Consider the following 9409-nt stretch of genomic DNA (forward strand, 5'->3'; position numbering starts at 1 on the left):
CCTGGAACTAACCTCTCCTCAAATTAAAGTCCCACCTCTCTGAATGATTCTTGTGAATCACCTAATGACCTTTGTATGACTGAGGGCAGTATTTGAGCAAAGGCTGAAGCAGTATTTTATAACAGTTTGGACTGCCTTTGTGCTGTTTATGAAACCCCAGGATCTCAAACAGTTCAGATGTTGGGAATCTGTAATAAAAAGATGAAATGTTGGAAATCCCAGGCAGGTCTGGTAGCGTCTGTGCAGAGTTGATGTTTTAGGATGCTAACCTGTCATCACCACTCTTCCAACCTGCTCAACATTCAGTTGAATTCAATATCCCATTCCCCCTCCTCCCATATCCCTGACCCCGTTAGCTATAAATCTACTCCTAATTTTGTCTTGAAATCTCACAATGTTTTGTTCTCAACTACTTTCTGTGGGAGTGAATTCCACACATTCCCCACCCTCTGGGTGAAGAAATCTCTCCTCACCTCAGTTCTAAAAGGTTTCCCCCTTATCCTCAAACTCTGACCCCTAGTTCTGGACTCCCCCCACCATCGGGGACATTCTTTCTGAATCTCCCCTGTCTAACCCTGTTAGAATTTTATAAGTTTCTATCAGATCCCCTCTCACTCTTCCAAACTCCAGTGAATATAATCCTAATCGATTTAAGTATATTTTGTTTATATTACCTGTACACATAATTCCTACCACCACGTACCGTCTTTGTCCTTCGAGGCAAAAATGTCTCATTTCACTTTCACCTCATCGTCAGAGAGGTTTACAGCAGGGAAACAGGCCCTTCGGCACAACTTGTCCATGCTGTCCTTTTTTAAAACCCCTCAGCTAATCCCAATTGCCCAGATTTGGATCATTTCCCTTTTGTTCTCACTGGAATGATGGAGGATGAGGGGAGACCTGATAGAAGTCTACAAGATTATGCGGCATGGACAGAGTGGATAGTCAGAAGCTTTTTCCCAGGGTGGAAGAGTCAATTACTCAGGGGGACAGGTTTAAGGTGTGAGGGGTAAGGTTTAAAGGAGATGTACGAGGCAGATTTTTTACACAGAGAGTGGTGGGTGCCTGGAACTCGTTGCCGGGGGAGGGAGTGGAAGTGGATACGATAGTGAGTTTTAAGGAGCGTCCTGACAAATACATGAATAGGATGGGAATAGAGGGATATGGTCCCCGGAAGGGAAAGGGTTTTAATTCAGTGGGGCAGCATGGTTGGTGCAGGCTTGGAGGGGCCGAAGGGCCTGTTTCTGTGCTGGAATTTTCTTTGTTCTTTATTCTTTACCCATCTTACCCGTGTAACTGTCTAAACACTTTTTAAAAGACAAAATTGTACCCGCCTCTACTAATACCTCTGGCAGCTCATTCCAGACACTCACCACCCTCTGTGTGAAAAAATTGCCCCTCTGGACACTTTTGCATCTCTCCCCTAGAACATAAGAACGTAAGAAATAGGAGCAGGAGTAGGCCATCTAGCCCTTCGAGCCTGCCCCGCCATTCAATAAGATCATGGCTGATCTGTCGTGGCTCCGTTCCACTTTCCCGCTTTCTCCCCATAACCCTTAATCCCCCCTCTTATCAAAAACCCATCAACCCGCGTCTTAAATATATTTAGCGAGGCAGCCTCCACCACTTCAACGGGCAGAGAATTCCAGAGATTCACCACCCTTTGAGTGAAGAAGTTCCTCCTCAACTCCGTTCTAAACCGCCCCCCCTTTATCTTGAGGCTGTGCCCCCTAGTCCTACTGTCTTTTCTGAGCGGGAAGAGTCTCTCCACCTCTATCCTATCCATCCCATTCATCATCTTTTATGTCTCAATGAGATCTCCCCTCATTCTTCTAAACTCTAACGAGTACAAGCCTAGTTTATTCAGCCTCTCCTCATAGCTCAACCCCCTCAACTCCGGTATCAGCCTAGTGAACCTCCTCTGCACTCCCTCCAAGGCCAAAATATCCTTGCGCAGGTGCGGCGCCCAAAACTGCACACAGTACTCCAGCTGCGGCCTCACCAATGCCCTATACAGCTGCAGCAAGACCTCCCTACTTTTATATTCAATCCCCCTCGCTATGAAGGCCAGCATCCCATTCACCTTCCTGACCACCTGCTGCACCTGCAGGCTGGGTTTTTGCGACTCATGCACAAGGACCCCGAGGTCCCTCTGCACCGTCGCCTGCTGCAGTTTTTCGCCCCGTAAGTAATAGTCCTTCCTACCATTCTTCCTACCAAAGTGGACCACCTCGCACTTGCCAACATTAAATTCCATTTGCCATTTCCTGGCCCATTCGCCCAGCCTATCTAGATCCTTCTGCAGACTCTCCACACCCTCCGCACAATTTGCCGTTCCCCCAATCTTGGTGTCATCAGCAAATTTTGACACTCTACACTCGGTTCCCTCCTCCAGATCATCTATATAAATGGTAAAAAGCTGAGGCCCCAGCACCGACCCCTGGGGCACTCCACTAGTCACCATCCGCCAATTCGAATAGCACCCATTGACCCCCACTCTCTGCCCCCCCTCTCACCTTATACCTCTGCCCTCTAGATTTAGACTCCCCTACCTTTGGGGAAAAGATATTGACTATCTAGCTGATCTGTGCCCCTCATTATTTTACATCCCTCAGCCTCCTACGCTCCAGAGAAAAAAGTCCCAGTCTATCCAGCCTCTCCTTATAACTCAATCCATCAAATCTTGGTAGCATCCTAGTAAATCTTTTCTGCACTCTTTCTAGTTTAATAATATATTTTCTATAATAGGGTGACCAGAATTGTACACAGCATTCCAAGTGTGGCCTTACCAATGTCTTGTACAACTTCAACAAGACATCCCAACTCCTGTATTCAGTGTTCTGACCGATGAAACCAAGCATGCCGAATGCCTTCTTCACCACTCTGTCCACCTGTGACTCCACTTTCAAGGAGCTATGAACCTGTACCCCTAGATCTCTTTGTTCTGTAACTCTCCCCAACACCCTACCATTAACTGAGTAAATCCTGCCCTGGTTCAATCTACCAATATGCATCACCTCACATTTATCTAAATTAAACTCCATCTGCCATTCGTCAGCCCACTGGCCCAATTGATCAAGATCCCATTGCAATTGGAGATAACTTTCTTCACTGTCCACTATGTCACCAATCTTGGTGTCATCTGCAAACTTACTAATCATGTCCCCTATATTCTCATCCAAATCATTAATATAAATGACAAATAACAGTGGACTAGCACTGATCCCTGAGGCACACCACTGGTCACAGGCCTCCAGTTTGAAAAACAACTCTCTACAACCACCTTCTGTCAAGAAGCCAATTTTGTATCCATTTAGATCCCTCACCCTGGATCCCGTGAGATTTAACCTTATGCAACAACCTACCATGTGGTACCTTATCAAAGACCTTGCTAAAGTCCATGTAGACAACATCAACTGCACTGCCCTCATCTACCTTCTTGGTTACCCCTTCAAAAAACTCAATCAAATTTGTGAGACATGATTTTCCACTCACAAAGCCATGCTGACTGTCCCTAATCAGTCCTTGTGTTTCTAAATGCCTGTAGATCCTGTCTCTCAAAATACCTTCCAACAACTTACCCAGCACAGATGTGAGGCTCACTGGCCTGTAGTTCCCAGGCTTTTCCCTGCAGCCCTTTTTAAACAAAGGCACAACATTTGCCACTCTCCAATCTTCAGGCACCTCACCCGTGACTATCGATGATTCAAATATCTCAGCTAGGGGACCCGCAATTTCCTCCCTAGTCTCCCACAGTGTCCTGGGATACACCTCATCAGGTCCCAGGGATTTATCTACCTTGATGTGCTTTAAGACTTCCAGCATCTCCTTCTCTGTAATGTGTACACTCCTCAAGACATCACTATTTATTTCCCCAAGTTCCCAAACACCCCGACCTTTCTCAACAGTAAATACTGATGAGAAATATTCATTTAGAATCTCACCCATCTCTTGTAGATCCGCACATAGATGTCCTTGTTGATCCTTAAGAGGCCCGACTCTCTCCCTTGTTACTCTTTTGCCCTTTATGTATTTGTAGAAGCTCTTTGGATTCTCCTTTGCCTTATCTGCCAAAACAATCTTGTGTCCCCTTTTTACCCTCCTGATTTCTCTCTTAACTCTACTCCTAAACCCCTTTACTCTTCAAGGGATTCACTTGATCCTAGCTACCTAATTGTGTCATGTGCCTCTTTCTTCTCCTTGACCAGGACCTCAATACCCCGAGTCATCCAGGGTTCCCTACTTCTACCAGCCTTGCCCTTCACTCTAAGAGGAATGTGCTTACCCTGAACCCTGGTTTACACACTTTTGAAAGCCTTCCACTTACCAGACGTCCCTTTGCCTTCCCACAGATTCCCCCGATTAACTTTTGAAAGTTCCTGCCTGATACCATCAAAATTGGCCTCGCCCCCAATTTAGAATATTAATTTATGGGCCGGACCTATCATTCTCCATAGCGATCTTAAAACCAATAGAATTCTGGTCACTGGTCCCAAAGTGATCCCGCACTAACACTTCTGTAACCCGCCCTTCCTTATTTCCCAAGAGGAGGTCAAGTTTTGCCCCTCTCTAGTCGGGCCATCCACATACTGAATGAGAAATTCTTCCTGAATACACTCCACAAATTTCTCTCTATCCAACCCTCTAATACTATGGCTCTCCCAGTCAATGATGGGAAAGTTAAAATCTCTGACTATTACCACCCTATTTTTCTCAGAGCTATCTGTCATCTCCTTACGTATTTGCTCTTCAATTTCCTGCTGACTATTTGGGGGCCTATAGTACAACCCTATCAAAGTGATTTCCCCCTTCCTGCACTACCTGCCTGCCTCTCCTGGTAGTCACCCATCTACCTGACTGAACCTGTGGTGTGACACCTCCCTGTAACTAGTATCTATTACACTCTGTGCCTCCTGTATGCTACACAGTGCATCCACCTGCTGCTCCAACCAAACAATGCAGTCTGTGAGGAGCTGCAACTGGACACACTTCCTACAGACAAAGCTATCAGGGAGAATAGATTGCTCCCCAATTTCCCACATCTGGCAGGAGGAGCATACCACTGCCCTAGCTGCCATATTGCCCTTGTACAGGTAAAAGGATAAAAGAATCTCAACTCACCTTTCCCTTGCTTGTGGGCCTCTTGGTGAGTTTGTTTTGGTTAGAGAAGGAGGTAGGGAGGGAAACACTGAAATACTGTTTCCTTCCCTACCTATATTGTGTCTTGGGGAACATTGGTATTAACTTCCTTTGAGCTAATTGGTATCCCTGTTTCCATTTATCCTTTAATTCCAAGTTTGTAGATGATACCAAGTTGGGTGGGGGGGGGGGGTGGTGAACTGTGACAAGGATGCAGAGATCCTTCAGAATGATCTGGACAGGTTGGGTGAGTGGGTAAATCAATGGCAGATGCAGCATAATTTGGATAAATGTGAGGTTATTCACTTTGGAAGCAAAAACAAGGCAGCAGATTACTACCTGAATGGGTGTAAATTGGGAGAGGGGAGTGTGCAGAGGGATCTGGGTGTCCTTGTGCACCAGTCACTGAAGGTAAGCAGGCAGGTACAGCAGGCGGTAAAGAAGGTAAATGGTATGTTGGCCTTCATTGTGAGAGGTTTCGATTACAGGAGCAGGGATGTGTTGTTGCAGTTATACAGGGGCCTTGGTGAGGCCACACCTAGAGTATTGTGTACAGTTTCAGTCTCCTTTTCTGAGGCAGGATGTTCTTGCTTTCAGAGGGAGTGCAGCGAAAGTTTACCAGGCGGATTCCAGGGATGGTGGGACTGATATATGAGGGGAGATTGACCAGGTTAGGATTGTTTTCACAGGAGTTCAGATGAACAAAAGGGGATCTCATAGAGAGTTATAAAATTCTAACAGGACTAGACAGGGGAGATGCAGGGAGGATGTTCCTGATGGTGGGGGAGTCCAGAACTGAGGATTCAGGGTAAACCATTTAGGATGGAGGTGAGGGGACATTTCTTCACCCAAAGAGTGGTGAGCCTGTGGAATTCATTACCACAGGAAGTAGTTGATGACAAAACATTGAACGTATTCAAGAGGCAGCTGGATATAGCACTTGGGGTGAATGGGGTTATGGGGAGAAAGCAGAATTAGGCTCTTGAGTTGGACAATCAGCCATGATGGTGATGAATGGCCTCCTCCTGCTCCTATCCTCTCTCTTTCTAGGACTTTAATTTTGTGAACTAGTTTATTTATTGTCTCCTGGGTTTTGTATGTTGCCAGAGAGCAGGGTAAAAGGCCAGTAAAACTCAATAACATGAGGTAACAATAAATACAAACACCTTATACAACCAGCACACAACTTCAAATTCCAGCTCTCTTGAGTTAAGGCCAACATTCCTTTGACCTTTTCAATTGGCTTTTGTATTTACTGGTTGGCTTTTTGTGTACATGCAGGAAATGTCTCCGATCCAAACTGGGTGACTTCACACTTCTCCGCTTGAAGGGAAAGTTTTACCCATTTGCTGAATTTAACAGTGTCTCTTTATTCATAACTTTCCATTGCCCTGAACTCTGGCAGGAGGAGGTGGTACAGACTGTAGCCTGAAGCTAACGTGAAGGATTTGAGAAGGAGAATGAAATGGGAATTGTGAGAATTGAGATGATCAAATTTTAACCCCTGTGTGGCCTCACTCCCTCCCCATCCCTTTGACCTTCTTCAGTCCAATGATGTGTGTGGCCTTGTCAGTGTAAATGGAATAGAACCATCGAACGTTACAGCTCAGAATCAGGCCTTTTGGCCCTTCTTGTCTGTGCTGAACCATTTTCCTGCCTAGTGCCACTGACCTGTACTTGGACCATATCCCTCCACACCCCTCTCATCCATGAACCTGTCCAAGTTTTTCTTAAATGTTAAAAGTGACCCCGCATTTACCACTTTATCCGGCAGCTCATTCCCCACTCCCACCACTCTCTGCGTGAAGAAGCCCCCCCCAATATTCCCTTTAAACTTTTCTCCTTTCACCCTTAACCCATGTCCTCTGGTTTTTTTTCTCCCCTAGCCTCTGTGGAAAAAGCCTGCTTGCATTCACTCTATCTACACCCATCAAAATCTTATACACCTCTATCAAATCTCCCCTCATTCTTCTACGCTCCAGGGAATAAAGTCCTAACCTATTCAATCTCTCTCTGTAACTCAGCTTCTCAATCCCGGCAACATCCTTGTGGTCAAGCCTAGAGATACCAAAGGCATAGATGAGGGTTTTAGCAGCCAGTAAGCTGAGGCAGAGATTTGATTTGGTTTATTATTGTTTCATGTATTGGGATGTAGAGAAAAGTATTGTTTCTTAGGTACTATACAAAGCATACTGTTCATAGAGTGGGATTTTCCAGCTGCCCCAAGACTGGTAAATCCCATTCTTTGTGTGATCCAACCCCGGATCATCAGGATAGAGGGAGTGGGGAGAGGGTGGAGGGAGTGGGGAGAGGGTGCAGGGGATGGAGGGAGAGGGTGGAGGGAGTGGGGAGAGGGTGCAGGGGATGGAGGGAGAGGGTGGAGGGAGTGGGGAGAGGGTGGAGAGAGTGGGGAGAGGGTGGAGGGGGTGGGGAGAGGGTGGAGGGAGTGGGGAGAGGGTGCAGGGGATGGAGGGAGAGGGCGGAGGGAGTGGGGAGAGGGTGCAGGGGATGGAGGGAGAGGGTGGAGGGAGTGGGGAGAGGGTGGAGAGAGTGGGGAGAGGGTGGAGGGGGTGGGGAGAGGGTGGAGGGAGTGGGGTAGAGGGTGGAGGGGGTGGGGAGAGGGTGGAGGGAGTGGGGAGAGGGTGGAGGGGATGGAGGGAGAGGGTGGAGGGGATGGGGAGAGAGTGGAGGGGGTGGGGAGAGGGTGGAGGGGGTGGGGAGAGGGTGGAGGGGGTGGGGAGAGGGTGGAGGGGGTGGGGAGAGGGTAGAGAGGGTGGAGGGGGTGGGGAGAGGGTGGAGGGGGTGGGGAGAGGGTGGAGGGAGTGGGGAGAGGGTGGAGGGGATGGAGGGAGAGGGTGGAGGGGATGGAGGAAGAGGGTGGAGGGGATGGGGAGAGGGTGGAGGGAGTGGGGAGAGGGTGGAGGGGGTGGGGAGAGGGTGGAGGGGATGGAGGGAGAGGGTGGAGGGGATGGAGGGAGAGGGTGGAGGGGATGGGGAGAGGGTGGAGGGAGTGGGGAGAGGGTGGAGGGGATGGAGGGAGAGGGTGGAGGGAGTGGGGTAGAGGGTGGAGGGGGTGGGGAGAGGGTGGAGGGGGTGGGGAGGGGATGGAGGGAGAGGGTGGAGGGGGTGAGGAGATGGTGGAGGGAGTGGGGAGAGGGTGGAGGGGATGGGGAGAGAGTGGAGGGGGTGGGGAGAGGGTGGAGGGGGTGGGGAGAGGGTGGAGAGGGTGGAGGGGGTGGGGAGAGGGTGGAGGGAGTGGGGAGGGGGTGGGGAGAGGGTGGAGGGAGTGGGGAGAGGGTGGAGGGAGTGGGGAGAGGGTGGAGGGGATGGAGGGAGAGGGTGGAGGGGATGGAGGGAGAGGGTGGAGGGAGTGGGGAGAGGGAGTGGGGAGAGGGTGGAGGGGATGGAGGGAGAGGGTGGAGGGAGTGGGGAGAGAGTGGAGGGGGTGGAGGGAGAGGGTGGAGGGGATGGAGGGAGAGGGTGGAGGGAGTGGGGAAAGGGTGGAGGGGATGGAGGGAGAGGGTGGAGGGGGTGGGGAGAGGGTGGAGGGAGTGGGGAGAGGGTGGAGGGAATGGGGAGAGGGTGGAGGGGGTGGAGGGAGAGGGTGGAGAGGGTGGAGGGGGTGGAGGGGGTGGAGGGAGAGGGTGGAGGGGGTGGAGGGAGAGGGTGCAGGGGGTGGGGAGAGGGTGCAGGTGGTGGGGAGAGGGTGGAGGGAGTGGGGAGAGGGTGGAGGGAGTGGGGAGAGGGTGGAGGGAGAGGGGAGAGGGTGGAGGGAGTGGGGAGAGGGTGGAGGGAGTGGGGAGAGGGTGGAGGGAGTGGGGAGAGGGTGGAGGGGATGGAGGGAGAGGGTGGAGGGAGTGGGGAGAGGGTGGAGGGGGTGGGAGAGGGTGGAGGGAGTGGGGAGAGAGTGGAGGGGGTGGAGGGAGAGGGTGGAGGGGATGGAGGGAGAGGGTGGAGGGAGTGGGGAAAGGGTGGAGGGGGTGGGGAGAGGGTGGAGGGAGTGGGGAGAGGGTGGAGGGAGTGGGGAGAGGGTGGAGGGAATGGGGAGAGGGTGGAGGGGGTGGAGGGAGAGGGTGGAGAGGGTGGAGGGGGTGGAGGGAGAGGGTGGAGGGGGTGGAGGGAGAGGGTGCAGGGGGTGGGGAGAGGGTGCAGGTGGTGGGGAGAGGGTGGAGGGAGTGGGGAGAGGGTGGAGGGAGTGGGGAGAGGGTGGAGGGAGTGGGGAGAGGGTGGAGGGAGTGGGGAGAGGGTGGAGGGAGTGGGGAGAGGGTGG

General features: G+C 50.9%; 1 protein-coding gene across 1 annotated transcript in view; it reads left to right on the forward strand.

Moving 5' to 3' along the window:
* LOC145339312 (equilibrative nucleoside transporter 1-like) overlaps positions 1–9409 on the forward strand; it is an 82786-nt gene that overhangs the window by 42063 nt on the left and 31314 nt on the right. The gene's annotated exons all lie outside the window — the stretch shown is intronic.

Source organism: Carcharhinus amblyrhynchos, unplaced genomic scaffold (genome assembly GCF_965287045.1).
Source record: "Carcharhinus amblyrhynchos unplaced genomic scaffold, sCarAmb.v2.hapA scaffold_398, whole genome shotgun sequence".
NCBI lineage: Eukaryota > Metazoa > Chordata > Chondrichthyes > Carcharhiniformes > Carcharhinidae > Carcharhinus > Carcharhinus amblyrhynchos.